Source organism: Crinia signifera, chromosome 6, assembly GCF_055691185.1.
Source record: "Crinia signifera chromosome 6, ASM5569118v1, whole genome shotgun sequence".
NCBI lineage: Eukaryota > Metazoa > Chordata > Amphibia > Anura > Myobatrachidae > Crinia > Crinia signifera.
In genome coordinates this window covers 193,835,790-193,853,262 of record NC_139222.1, presented here as the reverse complement: position 1 = coordinate 193,853,262, position 17,473 = coordinate 193,835,790, and the positions used below count along the sequence as shown (strand labels likewise).

The 17,473-nt window shown below is 45.1% G+C and overlaps 1 protein-coding gene across 5 annotated transcripts in view; it reads left to right on the top strand.

Moving 5' to 3' along the window:
• Positions 1 to 5,402: 5,402 nt before the first annotated feature.
• Positions 5,403 to 17,473, top strand: part of SEC31B (SEC31 homolog B, COPII component) — a 104,680-nt gene continuing 92,609 nt past the window's right edge. For 3 of the 5 annotated variants that reach the window (XM_083148492.1, XM_083148493.1, XM_083148491.1), the window contains exon 1: positions 5,403 to 5,575. The gene's annotated coding sequence lies outside the window, so the exon portion shown is untranslated. Of the gene's footprint in view, positions 5,576 to 6,613; positions 6,698 to 17,473 lie in introns of all 5 variants that reach the window. The other 2 variants (XM_083148495.1, XM_083148494.1) reach the window with 2 other exon arrangements.

Here is a 17,473-nt window from a genome sequence, read left to right as displayed (position 1 = left end):
AGGAGAATGGGAGCTGTCACCAAAGGTGTTCGAGGCAATTGTGAAGAGATGGGGCCTACCACAAGTAGATCTTATGGCGACAGAGAAGAATGCGAAGGTGCCTTGTTACATTTCCAGGCACTGGGAACCAGGATCATGGAAGGTAGATGCCCTGACGGAAAGGTGGGAGATGAAACTAGCATATGTCTTCCCACCATTTCCGGTTATTCACAGGCTAATCAGCAAGATAAGCAGAGAAAAATCCAGGGTGATCGCGATTCTACCATACTGGCCGAGGAGAGCGTGGTTTGCAAAACTAACTCAAATGGCGATAGACGAACCATGGATACTGCCAGATTACAAGGACCTAATACAGCAGGGCCGGTATTATCAAAGGCAGCCAGAAAACTGGAGGCTAACGGCCTGGTTGTTGAAACCAGGACATTGAGAAGAAAGGGTTTTTCGGAAAAAGTGGTGAATACACTTTTAAAAGCGAGAAAATATTCAACATCCAGTGTATATTACAGGACATGGAGGAAATATATATACTTCTGCAGAGCAGGGGGCAAAGATGAGAGAAGAATAAATACAATTCTGGAGTTCCTACAAACAGGATTGGAAAAGAACCTATCAGCGAGCTCTCTGAGAGTACAGATATCGGCACTAAGTGCTATCCTGGATCTGAAAATTGCAGACAACAGATATATTCAAAGATTCGTGCAGGCAATAAAAAGGATCAGGCCAGTGTTCCATAACCCGCTGGCACCCTGGGACCTTAACATGGTCCTGAATGTGCTGACGGAGGCACCCTTTGAGCCGTTAGAAGAGGTGCCCTTGAAGATGCTCACCATCAAGGTAGTCTTCCTTGTCGCAATTACTTCGGCTAGGAGAGTCTCGGAGTTGCAGGCGCTATGGGCGGAGGAGCCGTTCCTCAACTTCTTCGAAGATAAAGCAGTATTAAGGACAAACCCGCATTTTTTACCAAAAGTTGTTTCAAAGTTTCATATGAATCAGGAAATAATATTACCGTCCTTCTGTAAGAACCCAGCAAACTCCAAAGAGGCAAGGCTGCATAATTTGGATGTAAGTAGAGCATTAAAAATATACCTAAAAAGATCAGAGGCCTGGAGGAAGTCAAAGAGACTGTTTGTGCTTACAGAAGGGATAAAAAAGGGTCTAGGAGCAACAAAAATGACGATATCCAGAGGGATAAGGGCATGTATATGTGAAGCCTACAAGATTAGGAAATTAGATCCTCCAGTGGGGCTAAAAGCTCATTCTACGAGAGCGCTAGCAGCATCGTGGGCAGAAAAAGGGGCGGCGTCACTGGAAGAAGTGTGTAAGGCAGCATGCTGGTCCTCGTCACACACGTTCACCAAGCACTATAGGGTGGACGTGGCGGCTACTGAAGATACAAAACTAGGAAGAAGAATTCTTAGTGCAGTAATTTAAAAAAAAAAAAAAAAAAAAAAGGAGGAGTAGAAGAGAAGTAGTACTCATAAGAAAGACTTGGAGCACACTGTAGATACGGTGAAAGAAACCAGTATCCTTTTTCCTTTTTACATTATATTACTATGCCCTCCCAGTGAAGAAAACTGCTAGGGTAGACCCAGAAGTATGCTGCCATGGGGAGGTAGAGGAAAGTACAGATTATTACCTGTTAATAGGCTTTCCTCTACTCCACCATGGCAGCCGTTTTCCCAGCCCTGAACTAAAGGGTTGAGTGTGTTATTTAATATGAATAATTATATGAGTTAAGCTTGTAAAATGAAAGACACAGAGCCTAGGAGGGCGGTCCCTTATATAGGGGGGCAGTGTCTTTTTTTGTTCCTTTCAGATATCTACCCAAGGGGGCGGAAACCCAGAAGTATGCTGCCATGGTGGAGTAGAGGAAAGCCTATTAACAGGTAATAATCTGTACTTTATCTCTCATTCCTTTTTTCCCAAAAAATGTAACAGTGTAATGTGAGCCAGGTGACATGAGGGAGATTGGTAGACTAATGAGGGAGAGAGGGAGATTGCTGTTATTTCAGGGAGGGTAGGAAACTATGCCATATTCATCCTCTCTGTCTCATTTTCCAGTATTTTTATTTTTTATTTTTTTTATTTTATTAGTCATATTCCACATCTAACACTTAACAATAACATTTATGAAAATACGTATTATAACATACTATATATCAAAATGTTTTGTATTTAAAATCCTCCTCCCTGGTATTGCCTGATTTTTTCTGTCTATTTAACATTCTGTAACCCTATCCCTCTTATTTTTTCCATTTGCTTGCTATCTTAAAAGTTTTTAAGATTGCTTCTCCTTTCTGTTTCCTGCCTATTCCTTCTGTTTATCTCTAGCATTTCCGTCCATTCTTTGTCTTTCTTCTCTCACTTACTTCAATGCCCATGGGAAACCCAATAGGGGGCCATGCCTATTTTGTCAGTCCCGGGCCCTACTATTTCTGGTGGCAGCCCTGCTTGTGACCCATACCCCTGCGCCGTCCAGCTAGCACCAATCTTGACTACAATATTCAACAGATCACTCGCTACCGGTATAGTCCCAGCCTGCTTCAAGAGCTCACTTATCATTCCTGTGCCAAAGAAACCTTCCTTCTCTGGTGACGTAAACAATTATCGACCGGTTGCTCTAACATTGGTGGTGATATAGTCGTTGGAGTCCTACCTGAAAGCCACAGTATGCCCCCTCCTAGACCCTATGCAGTTCGCCTACTGAGCTAACAAATCAGTGGAGGATGCTGTGAACCTTGGCCTACACTTTATCATTCAGCACTTGGACTTTCCTGGAGGCTATGCGCGGGTCCTTTTCATGAACTTTAGTTCAGCCTTCAACACTATCATCCCTGACCTTCTACACTCAAAAATGCGCTGCTTGGATGTCCCAGCATGGCTATGCTCATGGGTGTCGAACTTCCTTACGGACAGGGTACAGAAAGTCAAGGCGGGGAAATTCATCTCGGAGGCTAGGACAACCAACACGGGTGCTCTGCAGGGGTGCATTCTTTCCCCATTCCTCTTTTCTATCTGCACCAATGACTGCACCTCGGTGGACACCTCAGTAAAGCTCCTCAAATTTGCAGATGACACCAAGCTGATAGGCATCATCTCAGAAGGTGACAAGTCTGCATATACGATGGAGGTCAAGCGGCTGATCTCCTGTGGTGCAGCAAGTACAATCTACTGCTAAACAAAACAAAAAATGTGGAAATGATCGTTGACTTCAAGAAAACCCATCACTCTCATCTAGAACTCGTTATTGATTCCATCAAATTCTTGGGCTCCACGATAGCCAGGGATCTAAGATGGGATCTATTGTAGGAAAGGCCCAACAGAGGCTATACTTTCTCTGTCAGCTAAGGAAGCTCAAAATTGCCACAGGAGCTTCTCATACTCTTCTACACGGCGATCGTCCAATCAGTTCTATGTTCCTCAATAATTGTCTGGTTCTGCTCGGCCTCAGCTCAAGATAAACATACTGTAGAATGCAACGCATCGTGGGAACAGAGGAGAAAATCACAGGCACAAACCTCCCTGCAGTTGAGGACAACTACCATGCCAGGGAGCTGAAACGAGCAGGCAAGATCATTGAGGATGCATCTCACCCTGCAAATAACCTGTTCATGCTTCAGCTTAAGGACTACAAGAACTACTAGGCACAGGAACAGTTTTTTCCCTCAGGCAGCAATCCTAGTCAATTCCTCACTAGCGCAACCCGCACCCCCCTGACCACACAGTCATCTAATTATACAGTAAGTGCTCCATCCCCATTTCGTGGAAAGTATACACTGTATTATACTGTATTGTACTCTTGGCTGAGTGGTCATGGAGAGGTGATGGAACTCATTTCCTCTGCCATCGCGCCCCCCCCCCCCCCCAATTAGGCGGGCCAGTGCCAGGGTGTTTGGCACCCCCCTATAATTTTATACCCTATCTCCCATACTTTATGAAGGGACAGTGGTCATACAATTGTACCCCCAATTTAAATTATTTCACACAGTAGCACAATCTCATTAAACCACAGGGGCAGATTTATTAAGCTCAGTGAAGTGATAAACTGTCTGGTTTTTATCACCGGCCAATCAGCTCCTACCTATGAAGTTACAGGCTTGGTTTGAAAAATGACAGGTAGGAGCTGATTGGTCGGTGATAAAAACCAGACAGTTTATCACTTCACCGAGCTTAATAAATCTACCCCGTAGTGCTCCTGTCCTTACTCACTTTTTCATGTTACGCTACACACTAGTACTCAGTCTGTATACATGTATGCAAGACAGTAGTGTTGTTTATACACAATGCCCACAATCCACAATAGTACTGCCCCTTACACATAATGCCCACAGCAATAGTCAATTGTAGCTTAAAACTACATATGCTGTGTGACAGAAAAGAAAGCTGCTGGAACAGTATTTTCTGTTGGAAATACTGTGCATGTGGTGGAGGTGGAACTAGTTCCCCCTTCCATTAGAGGTGGTGGAACTCAGGGGCAGATTTATTAACTGGCGATCAGGGGAATCTGTGCTATCCCCATGCGCTAAAGCAGGGGATAGCGCTTCCCCTGATCTAAGACACCCGCCGAGAGGGTGTCTATCGCGCGGCGGTGTGAGGCAGGATGCATAGTGCAGCTACGATATTTTGTAGTGCGCGCATGCCTGATTTATGAACGGTCAGCATCGCTGACCATTCCGCCGCCGCTATCGACTTCAACAGGTGCAGGCGGCGATGCCCTATGCCCACAGCAGGGACAGCGCTGTCCCTGTTGCTGGCTCTGAGCTGCGCTCTGAGCTGTTAGCGCCGCTATAATAAATCTGCCCCTCAGTTCTCTCCAGTTCACCCTCATTAACCCCTGATTGTGCTATATGTATTGTATTGTTCTGTTTGTCAAAATGAGCGGTAGTTATTGGAAACAAATTCCTGTATATGATGCATGTTGTATTGATACACCTGACAATAAATGAATAAACTAATTCTGACTGGTACATTGGGGCAGATGTATTAAGCCTGGAAAAGAGATAAACTGGAGATAAAGTGGAGATAACTTGGAAGAGTTAACGCACCAGCCAATCAGCTGTGTTTGAAATATGACAGTTGGGATCTGATTGGCTGGTGCGTTATCTCCTTCCACTTTATCTCCAGTTTATCTCTTCACCAGGCTTAATACATCTGCCCCAGTGTGAGTTATACGCATGTCTCAGTTAGACGACACCTCTCAGCACACAGTAATTTTACAGAAAGAAAAAAAACGTCACTTTTTCGACATCAATTAAATATACAGTAAATGTAACAATTGGGACATTATACAATTACATGTAAACACTTCTGACGCCCTCATATGACAGAATGTATATGTAGTGGAAGAAGCCAAGGCTGGACAGCCTGCTTCTCTGTGCACTGCCAGCAGATGGCAGCAGCTCACCCTCCTCCCCTTGCCGCCGTGACCCGGCAGCGGCGGCAGCAGCAGCACACCGCACAGACTGGGCAGCTGCAGCAGCGTCTGGGAGTTCTGTGCTCCAGCGCGTTCTACTCGGCGCGTCCCGCTCCGGCCGCCGTAACTACGCCAAACCGGTCAGCGCGATCATCGAGCCCGGTAAGGAGCAGTAGTACCGGGGTGTGAGCGGGCCGTGAGCTGGGCATCATCTAGCGCTTAGGAGTTGTGCTATGACGTAGTAGTTGCCGGGCCTGTCACTGGGAGAGGAGGAGGAGGGGGGTGTCTGCATAGCACACTGGCAGCGCTGGTGGTGTACACTGGCTGCCTGTGTAGTGTGAGGCGGTGTCGTTATTCCTATATAATGCATTATTGCATAGGAAGGGTTGTGCTCCCTGTATTATATGGGGATTGTTATAGGTTGAGCCACTGACCTGTAACAATTAGCCTGTGCCTACCTGGAAGAGCCAGAGGGGTAGTATACTAACCTGTACCCACCAAGCTGTAGCCCCTACAATATAACAATTAGCCTGTGCCCACCAGGAGGAGTAAGTGTGTCATGCCAGCCAGTACCCACCAAGCTGTAGCCTCCAGTATATAATTAATTAGCATATAGTCCGTCCACCAGCCTGACCTATGTCAGTGCCAGATATTGACACTCTGCAGCTTGCATCTTGCTAGAAACTGCAACCCTCATAATGCAGGCAAGGAGACAGAGGTTGCAATGGGGGCAATATATATTATTGTTGTGTTATTTAGTATATGGCTCTTCGTAATAACAACTTTTGGTATAATTTCTTGCAAAGTAGTATTGTTTAATGAAAATTATATATGAACTTTGTACATTGCTTTGTACTTTGAATTTGAAATCCTTTGTTCCACACTGTTTGGTACAGTGCCCTGGTTGTGTCATGTACTTGTAGCAGACTTTGCAAAAGTTTCAAATTGGGAGTAACCTTTAAGCTGGGTACACACCTACAGATTTATCTGTCAGATATGACTGGTGTGAAGAAATATCTAGTAATGAATAGAAGCATGTGAAATTCAATAATTTGCTCCCAAACACTGGAAAATGGACAAACTATTATTTGGACAATTATGTTGGATCAAATGGGTTTAAACAATTTGTAGGAATGACCACTGTCTGTTTATCAGTATTTGATTGATGATTGATTGTCATTTGCTCCCATGCTTTTCCAGGTTTTTGTTCCAACCAGATAGATTGGACAGATACAGTATATCTGTGGGTGTGTACCCACCTTTAAGCACAGGTGCCAGACAAAGGTATATTAGTAGAATTGTTATGTTTGAATGCAGTTGATTGTATCGTAGACCAGTACTAATGGAATTTAGAATGCTCAGTGCAGAACGTAATGAGTGCATGAATTTAAGTTTCAATATATGTAATGGACTTTGGTTCACATTGGATGTGGGGAACAAGAGACTGCGCTCAGTAGAGGCTAATGGGCCCTACACACATGGCGATGTGTGTAGGGCGACCTAGCTGTGCTAAGTCGGGCCATTCTGCTCAGCACACAGAGCTGACAACCCACACACAGAGTGAGCTGTCAGCTCTGTGCTAAGCGAGCAGACAGCGCCAGTGTTCTCCGGTGGGAGAACTCTGCCGATGCCGATATTGATGGACACTGTTCATCAATCTCAGCCAGCGACAAAGACACGCGGGGACGCGCATTGCTGTCGATATAGCCCCCACACACACACACACACCGATGTGAGGGCATTTTCTAAGCGACTTTGCCAAACTAAGCAAAATCACTTAGAAAACGCCTTAATATCGGCATGTGTGTAGGTCGTATAACTTCTCTTAATTGGTGGAAAGATTAGTAGCTCTGTTGCTGCAAGACGTATTTGCTTGAGGTGATGAGACGACATCCAAAATGAAAGACTAATGCCTCCTCATATACCTGCCAGGATTGTCCAATACCCCTTTCACACCAGAAATGCAGAGACAAACCCAGGAATTAAATTCCAGGGACATTCCCGGCTTGGGACCCATTCACACATGCTTTTGAAGCAGGGACAACCCGGGTCGGCACCTTTCACACTGAACCCGGGATGACCCTGCATTTCTATGAGAATATCATTGAAAATGGCCTTTTTTAGACTCACATTAGATTATTGATTATTAACAATTAAGACACCGAACATTTGTAGTGTTTCAGCCTTTGTTTACTTGTACAAAACAAATTAAAAGGCTTATGAAAGCATCTTCCCCTCTAATGATTAATAGCTCTCTCACCTCATTTGTCCAAGACATGGCACACATTGCAGGCTTTCAGGGGTTAAAATGAACTACTGGGGTCTGTGGTGCCACAGAACATGCACAGTTTGGCAATGTTATCAAACAGCTATAGACCTTTTATTGTCAAAATAATTATAAACCCTCAATATTATATAGTCTGAAACAGGACTTTTATACACCCTGTGGTTCAAATATTTTGGTGGGGGGGCTGGTATGTGGGATGTTGCTATGGGCAACCAATTAGAGTTTATACTTAATTATTTTGCACCTTCTAGAAGACACAGTAATAGATAGCATGTGATTGGTTGCCCATAGCAATATTCCATGTGAAATAGAACTCCCAGCTTAGTAAATTTCCCCTTATACCCCCTTTCACACTCGCAAGCCGGGTTCTAAGTTCCGGCTGCGACCCGGCTTGCAAGTGCTTTCACACTGGCCACCCGACCCGGAATGAAGTTGGGCGGGTGCCGTCATCAGGACCTGGGTATAAATCCCAGAATGCTGAACACGGGATGTGGTGACAAGACCCTTTCACACTGATCTAAATCCCGGATTAATGCACGTACATGTGGATATTTTTGCAAGTGTGAAAGGGGTATTAGTGTCTAACCCTTCCACCTGTAGCCGAACCCTACTTATGTTCGGGATGCCAACATAGGGAGCGGTTTTGGAGTTATGGTGCTGATCTTCTGACTAGTGCTGGGATGCAGAACGCATCCCATCAGTAATCAGAACCTTTGTCTCCTCTATTAGTAAATTAGAGGCTACGCAGGTTTGGCTTGCTTACTCCATATGGGTTCCTACCTTGCCTTGATATTCCCCCACATGGTACTCAGACTTCTTGATCGCTCTGAAATGGCCCCATTCAGAACCTCTCTACATGCCTTCATGTCCACCCATGTTCCAAGTTGCCACATGACACTCCTGTCCCACTTTTTTTGTCACTTCTTAAAATCAGATGATGTTGCATACGTTTTTATCAGGAGCATAAAGCATGCTCCTAGCCATTCATGAGATGTGTACACTAGTGAATACGATTAATATTTATACATGAGCAAATGATTGCTTAATTCAGGTAGGCATGTACAAAGGTGAACACCAAACAAACCATAACCTTCAACATGATTATATGGTTTCCCTTTAAGTCAGGGGTGGGTGGAAAAATCCTTCGGGGGCCATATGTAAAAATTTGTCTTACAAATTGTCCTGCTGCAGCCGTCCCACGCTCCGGCGGCTGCCGCTGAATAGGACTGACAGTCTCCGGTTGCTGTTAATTAAGAGGAAACTCGCAAGAACTACCGACCTCTCGCAAGAAGTCCCCTGTACTTGACTCCCGGCAAAGCCACCGGGTGGGTCGGAGGGCCACTCAGACCGGCTACGGGGGCCGCATACGGCCCCCGGGCCTGAGGTTCCCCACCACTGCTTTAAGTTATGGTTTAATTTGCAACTGTGTGTGGATGACCTATTTAACCTATTGAAGCCTCGAACATTGATCATCATCCTGTTTTGCAGTCCCCATACTGTCAACTGTTCATCATCACTCTGTTTAATATTTATTCAGAAAATTAGCAAAAATAAACAATTGTGATGATGAAGAAGAAAAAAAAAAGGAAATACAAACCTTTTAACATCGGATGAGTTCAGACGCAATGGGCCTGAGAGGCAAGGAGTGTCACCACTGCACTCCATGCGGGCGGCGGGAAAACTGACTTGGGGGGCGCGGGGTTCAAAGAGCACCTAGAGATAGGAAGGTACTAGGAGGGACATGCCTGTGCCCCCCTGGGGCAGAGAGGGGAGCAAGAACAGCTTTGTGGTGCCTGTCAGGCCAGCTGCACCTGACTGAGGGTTAATATCTTTCTGCTTGTGGCAAATTGATTGAGTGTGACTGTCATCTAATACAAAACACTCACGTCTCAACAATGTCTTTCCCTGCCCCTGTGATTGTAAGTCTCTACTTCTGAGTCATTCTCTTACTGTATGTGGTAATGACACTAAGCACTTTTTGCTGGTGTATATAATGCAGCAGAGCCATTTGAGGATTCTGGACCATCTGTGGCCACTTCTTGCTGTAGCGCCTTCTTTCATTCAACCATTTCTTAATTCCACACATCCAGTTCCACTGGAGCAGTGAGGCCACATTGATACTAATAAGATTACATTTAACAATAACTCACCTTTTAGAGACAATAGATTAAAGATCTGTTATTTCTTTCTTCACTATTGTCAGATTTGGAAGCTGCACATTAGCTAATTCTGTTAAGAAATTGCAGATGCCATACAGCAGGTCTGGCCAACCTGCGGCTCTCCAGCTGTTGTTAAACTACAAGTCCCAGCATGCCTTGCAACATTTTTTTTATGGCAAGGCATGGAAAGATATGTGTTCAGCCAGTGCTGAGCACACCATCCTAGTCTAGGGTGAGCATTTGTACATTCTCCAGAAGAAAGAAGGTGAACATAAGATTTTTTTAGTTCCTACCGTTAAATCTCTTTCTCCAAAGTAATCTGGGGGACACTACAATTATTTATTTGGTTGTGCATGTTAGAAGGATGTGATTATGTCCTTATTTTTCTTTAATCTGTCCTTGGGGCTTTTTTAGTTCAAACTGAGGAAGGGCTGGAAGGGAGGGTCATGTAAACTGCAAATGTTTTAAGAACTATTAGTGCTATCTTCTCAACTTCCCTACACCCCAGCGGTCATGAATTGTCCCCTTGTTGGACTTTGGGAAAGTGATTTAGCGGTAAGAAACAAAACTCTTATTTTCACGTACAGCCATGCATTTTAACTTTCTCATGAATGCAATGGCTTCTCAAGTCCAAATTTATTCTGTAAACAAATCTCTGTGCGCTGGACTCTAATTTATTTATACAAACCAAAAAGGCATTTTCCTGCAACAAGGTTGTTATGCCTTTGGGTCCGCATATGACAAATGTGATTTATTGGAACAATTCCCATCATTGATGCCCATGGCTTATTGATTCTTACTGAGAATGGACTTCTTGTCCCAGGTATGAGTGGTAGCTGTCGTCTGTGATCTAGATTTCCTACAGTCACAGAAAGCAAATGCCAAGTTCAGTCTTTTTCTTGCCGCTGTAAATGATGCCAGTGACAGATGCATGTAGTGACAGGTTTACATTTACCTTGTGATACCTTCGGGGAGTTGCAGGAGAATTGAAAATGTTTTTTGAAATCTTAAAATAACAGCATTTAAACACTGTTGGCCTAATGCAGAGTGAGTGCCAGTTGGCGTAGCTTTCCTTGCGTGACCAGGTACTTTGCATGCACAGGCCAGTGTACACACACGTGCACTTCCAGAAGTGTGTAATCCTGCACATGGATGGGTGGAATTGGGGGAGCACAGGCAGTGTAATGGTAAGCATTACTGCCTCACTCAGCACTAAAGTCATGGGTTTGTTTCCCATCATGGACCTAACTGAGCGGAGTTTGTATATTCTCGCTGTGCTTGCATTTTTTTTTAAATGCTCAATCCCGGGATTGGCATCCCTAGTCCGCAGGTGTGTGACCCATACCCACCCCCATGCCGGCCGACCCGTACATTTATTTACATTGGCAGAGGGACGGCAGGGAGTGGAGTGGAGTGGGTTCGGAGGTGCACGGTGCCTCCGGGCACGTGCACCTCAACCTCAGCAGCCGGAGAAGAAGCAGGCAGGCAGGTGCAGGAAAAGAGGTGGGGAGCGGACGGCCAGCAGGAGGGGCGGGCAGGAGAAGGGATGACAGCAGAGTGGTCTGTGTGGCCTGCACAGCGTGACCGTCATGCTGCGCAGGCCACATGCCAGGGTCAGGAACAGCCGGACAGCTAGTGCAGCAAACTCGCTGTAATTAGCCTCGATTCTCGCAGCTTTTGGAGGCACATACGCCAATTCTCCCTTGCTCAAAAAACAGAGCGATGGGGAATTTGCGAATGAGGGGGGTCAGTTGAATACTGACAGGGTGAGCGGTGACTGCGAGCAAAAAGTCCTGCTCGCAGTCACCGCTCGCCCACGGCATTGAATATATGCTAATGTGTATTACTCATGAAATAATGGGTAAACCATGCAATCTGACAGACCTGTATAATGATTGCCAACGCTGGAAGCAGCGGTGTGAGCATCAGCAAAACTGCTGCAGTGGTGACTTGTACAGTGTAGACCAGCAAAGAAAAACTGGGTGACTGGAAAAAGCTACTGGAGGCTCAATCTGAACAAAGAGTACAGTAGGTAGACTTGTTCAGTCCCACAGACAGCAAATTAGGGATTATATGAATCGTTACCAATTCGGATGGACTCTCAGCGAACAGTACAGATCACATTATTTCCACAGTCTCTGCATTCCTTTGTCTTTCTACTCTATAAAGATTCTCACATCCTACGTCAGCATTATCTGAGGAATAGCTACTTTGCATAAAACTGCCCAATGGCAAAATCCAGAATTTTAGTGTTTGCAATGTGTTTTTATTTTCACTTTTTAACCTAGTGCGCGTTTACTAATGTTACACTTTTTATTCTAGTGTATGGCACTTTCTAACATGCACCTACAGTACGTCAGAGTGCAGCTTTTTAGGTTAGATCACTCTCCATTCCCTCGCTCATTTGGCTAAAATGTAGAAATGTTAACTGTTAAGTCATACTGTATAGAGATAGTGTTCATTCTAGCACCCGCCATCTTTGAAAACCCATGCAGTTCCTGTTCCCTGCCTGGGGTGTTGCTATCTGCTGTGGTGTATCTAGCACAGGTCTGGTTTGCATATCCGTGCTGATATACAGACCACACTGTGCTAGAAGCACTACAGCAGACAGACACACTCCGGGCATGGAACAGGAACGGCATGGGTTTTCAAAGATGGCGAATGCTAGAATGAACACTATTGTGGTACAGTACATATTATAGATTTTATTTAAAGCTGGAGATAGTACATCTCTTGACAACTTAACTTCTCTTTTCTGCCCCAGCACTAAATGACTTCAATAAATACTCCAGTGATTCAAGTGTTCTACACACAAACCTATACTCCCTTGTCCTGGGTTGAATTTGCGTTTTCTCTCATCTTCCACTTTCCTCCCCAAGACTCTCCCACTCTTCCAATTCTTCTGACATAACGCTCATCTCTAGTTTGTTTTATCCGCTAATCCCTGCTTAGGTCAGCACACAGAGCTACACTCTAACAATGGGCAATAACAAGACTACTCAGGTTGAACAAGGGGTCTCCCCCTAAAACCACTTTTACTCTGCTTAGCTGGGTCGCACTTGGGATTTTGTACCCAGCTCAAACCTGGCTGTGACCTGGCTTGAGACCCCTTTTTACATCAGCGGACTTGCTGGGTTAGTGATGTGACCAGAGGAAGATCCCAAGAAGGCCCTTGGAGATGAGATCGTCTCTAAGTTCCGGCTGTTCCATTGCTGTGAATGGGTCCCGGCTCGCATCGACCTGGGTTACTATTTACACTGCCCTGTGAGCGGAGATGAATCCATGTTCAACCGTGCTTGCTACCCGGGTTTAAATGGTGGGTCAACAGGGTACTTTTACACCTCACAATATCCCGGGTCAATGCTATTTCATGTGTAATAACCCAGGATGTTTATGACAGTGTAAAAGGAGTAAAGAACTAGTGTGTTTGATCCACATTAACAACAAACCTGTTGAAGATAACCACAATGAATGCATACATTTATATTGCAGAGTTGCATTCTGAATGAAGTTTATAATTAGCATGTTGCTTTTCAATTGGGATAGATTAGCCAAATGTGTTGAATCACTTTGGAAAGCGAGGGGACTAAAGGCCCTTATACATTTCGGCGACTTCTCCCCTCGGAGAAGCCACATGCAATCCCCCTTGAGCCACCCAAGACCTTCCTGGGCAGCAGGATCGAATGCAATATATCATATGCGAAAGGACCACATATGATATATCACATGCAATCCCAGCCTGGCTTGGCTGCGATCTGGCAGATTGCTAATGCAGCAGCTGTGACTCCCTGGCTCCAGTGCGATGTGCATGGGATTATGCATCACATCGGACCTGCTATCAGATACATGCTTTTTGGACTTTTTATTTTGTCTTTTTTTATGGGATTGATCACAGCAATCGTGTACAATATGGCCTAATTGTGTCCAAATCACCTAGGGCCGTATTTTGGTTCATTCTTTCTGACAAAATCCTTCTTAGATGGACAAAACCATGTGCACTGCAGGGGGGCAGATGTAACATGTGCAGAGAGAATTAGATTTGGGTGAGTTATTTTGTTTCTGTGCAGGGAAAATACTGACTGCTTTATTTTTACACTGCAATATAGATCTCACTTTGAAGTAAAACCCCACCCAAATCTAACTCTCTCTGCACATGTTACATCTGCCCACCTGCAGCGCACATGGTTTTGCCCATCTAAGAAGGATTTTGTCAGAAAGAATGAACCAAAATAAGGCCCCTAGTGATTTCATGGGGCTCATATGATGACTACCTTTTTTATTAAAACCATATATCTGCAAACTGAGCACTGTTCAATTAGATGTCCACAAGGTCCCCATACACAGGTCTGACTTGTCCAAGGGACAAGTTGGACCTGTTTCCTTTCAACCTCCCCAGCAGCTCCCCAGGAGGGTTGCATGAGATTTCACACTTGATGTACCATTTTTTATATACGATAAATCGCATACAATTTATCGCATGTAGAGGACTCCTGGGGAGCTGTAGGCGGGGATGTGATTTTAAAATTGGCATTCAAAAGAATGGGGGCCACTGAGAAAGCTCTCTCAGTCAATCAGTGGACCCCATATTTTTTAATTGGAGTTTTCACCGATATGCGCTAACACCGCGGTGTGGGGAGGAATAGGGGGGGCTCAGAGGTGAAGAGCAGGGAGGGTGCTTTTACCCACTCTGCACGCTATAGGCGGCTGGCACACGCCTACAGCTCGGAAGCGATACATTGCAGGTGCTAAAAAGCGCCCGCAATGTGTCACTGATGCTTCTGATCGGTTTGAAACGGATGTCAGACGCATCTGATTTGGACAATTTTCATCCGATATATAGGTCTGATGAAAACACAAATTTCTCAGATTTGCAAACATCAGATTGATTACAAGTAAACAGAAAATGCTACTAAGTATTTTACAGACTGCGAATGATGTAGTTTATTTATATGTGCAAGTGCTTTTACCTCTCGGTCTTTAGTAAACGCCCCTGTCAAAGCAGTTGTTTTGGTAGATGCGTTGGGATAGATGCCAGGTGGAACTGTAAGGTTGCATCACAGCCAAGCCTTTTTATTCAGTTGTAAGTGCACAATTCAGTCTCATTGGACATTGTGACAGCCTTTTATTATGTGTCATGTTTATTTGCTTGATGAGCTTTATTACTTAGGTCAAACTGCACTTTCCTGTCCCAGTGCAGCTGGAAGGTGCAAAGTACATACAGGGCCTGATTCTGGTTCACTCGCAAAAACAAATTCTCTCTCTAATGGACAAAACCATGTGCACTGCAGGTTGGGCAGATGTAACTTGTGCAGAGAGAATTAGATTTGTGTGATTTATTTTGTTTCTGTGCAGGGAAAATACTGACTGCTTTAGTTTTACACTGAAAGATCTCACTTTATAGTAAAACCCCACCCAAATCTAATTCTGTCTGCACATGTTACATCTGCCCCACCTGCAGTGCACATGGTTTTGTCCATTTGAGAAGGAATTTGCCTTTGCGAGTGAACCAGAATAAGTGCCTTTGAATCTATTGTTTGACTTTTTATAAAACCACATACAGCCATTCCTAATCAGTGTGTTGTTTCTACGTTATACCTCTTATTTTTAGGTCCCAATTAAACCAGGGTGACTGAGCTATGTACTTATCCTGTTTTCATATTATTATTGTAGTAGATTAAATAAATGCAGGTATAAAAGTGATGGTTGTGAAAGGCCCTGGTAGTGAGAGAGTTTATAATCTAAATTGAAAGCGGGCAAAAGCTGAATTCAGAGGAGTGAGACATCTCTGAAGTTACAGCAGCAAGGCGTCTCTTCAAATGGTTCTGTATCAATGAAAGCAATATATGATATTCATTCTCCACCTGCCATGACTCATGCAGCAAGTCTTGAATTGGTAATTTTGTCTTACTCATAGTCTTTATGTATGTGCGCTACACATTACTGAATGTTAATGACCTAATTGTAAGTTACAGGAACAGGGAGTAAAAAGGTTTACTGTCTTAAGCATAAAACCTCCCTCTGCCTTGTTGCTTTTTGGCTGGATGACCGCAGCTGTCAGGAGCAGGCTGAATGACAGCAGCTGTCAGGGGCCATCCACTACATGCTGTGTTTGTAGTAGAGACATCATCAGTGATTTCAATGCCAACTTTCCCACCATAATAATCCCATTATACCACACAGTAGTACCATATGTGCACAGTGCACCAGGTAGATACAGATTGCCCTCCCTTTTTACTAGGTTTTCTAGGCACGGCTACAAAAGCAAACTGCTTACATCTCTTCTTAAGGTTCATGGGCTATACCAAGGGTACACAACTCTTTCTAGTCTGAGGACTGCATTGGAGATCTTCTATTATTTATTCAAGGGGCCACACACATATTGACTTACTTAAACATTTAAATGCATACAATCAGGGGTGTAACCTGCACTTTGGGGCCTTTGGGGACTGCTACAGAGACACATCTCTGTAGCAGTTATTAATTGTATGCCCTAATATAGTGCTAGATTTTTTTTAAACCATAGAAGCCTTATGTGGGGTACACACCAGGACGGTATGGCCCAAAACGACTCAATTTAGATACAATCTCGACCGATTGTATGTAAATTGGCCATGTTTTGGGCCATTTCAGTGCCCTTTTGATGCGATCCCGATCCGATGCGCGGCCCCACGGGTCGGTCGGTCTTTTCTGAGATCCTACTTGCTGCAGGTAGGATCTCAGAACCGACCATTGCGTTGGGTGGGGGTCGTGATTGGATCACGATCACATAAGCCGCATTTTCGCAGCTCCGTCAGCTCGTGAGCGGGTTGTACGTTCCTGTGACGACCCGCTTACGAGCTCCATCGTCCTGGTGTGTACCGGGCATTAGGTTATTTTATGAGCCATTGAACTTTTCGGTACTTGTGAGTTATCCGGGCTGCCGATTTTGTCCTTAAGTTTGGTTAACTTAAGGACACCCGACCGACGCGATGCCCGCGATTTAGCCCCAAATCGGGGGCATCGCGTCGGTCGTGGCCGTTATAAGGGGCCGCGACGCGATGCCCACGATTTCCCATAGACAGTAATGTTAAAAGACACGATGGACCCGATTTCCCATAGACAGTAATGTTAAAAGATGCGATGGACCCGATTTCCCATAGACAGCAATGTTAAAATAAAATGACAATGTGAAATTGGCCAGTATGTTTTTAAAAAAAATGTTTCATGGCCCCCCACCACCGTTAACGCCACCCCACTATTGACGCCAACCCGAAGCGTGGCGAGCGCAGCGAGCCCGCGAGGGGCGGCGGTACGTGTCCTCCGACCTTTTCATGCCCTACTATCCACTAGGGCGTGGAGTGAGAATAGAATAGTGTGGCGAGCGCAGCGAGGGGACGCGGACACCTGTGAAGCCCGCAAGGGCACGCGGATACCTGTGAAGGTGTCCGCGTCCCCTCGCGGGGCTCGCTGCGCTCGCCACGCTTCGGGCTCGGTGGCTCGCTGCGCTCGCCACACTATTCTATTCTCACTCCACGCCCTAGTGGATAGTAGGGCATGAAAAGGTCGGAGGACGCGTACCGCCGCCCCTCGCGGGCTCGCTGCGCTCGCCACGCTTCGGGTTGGCGTCAATAGCGG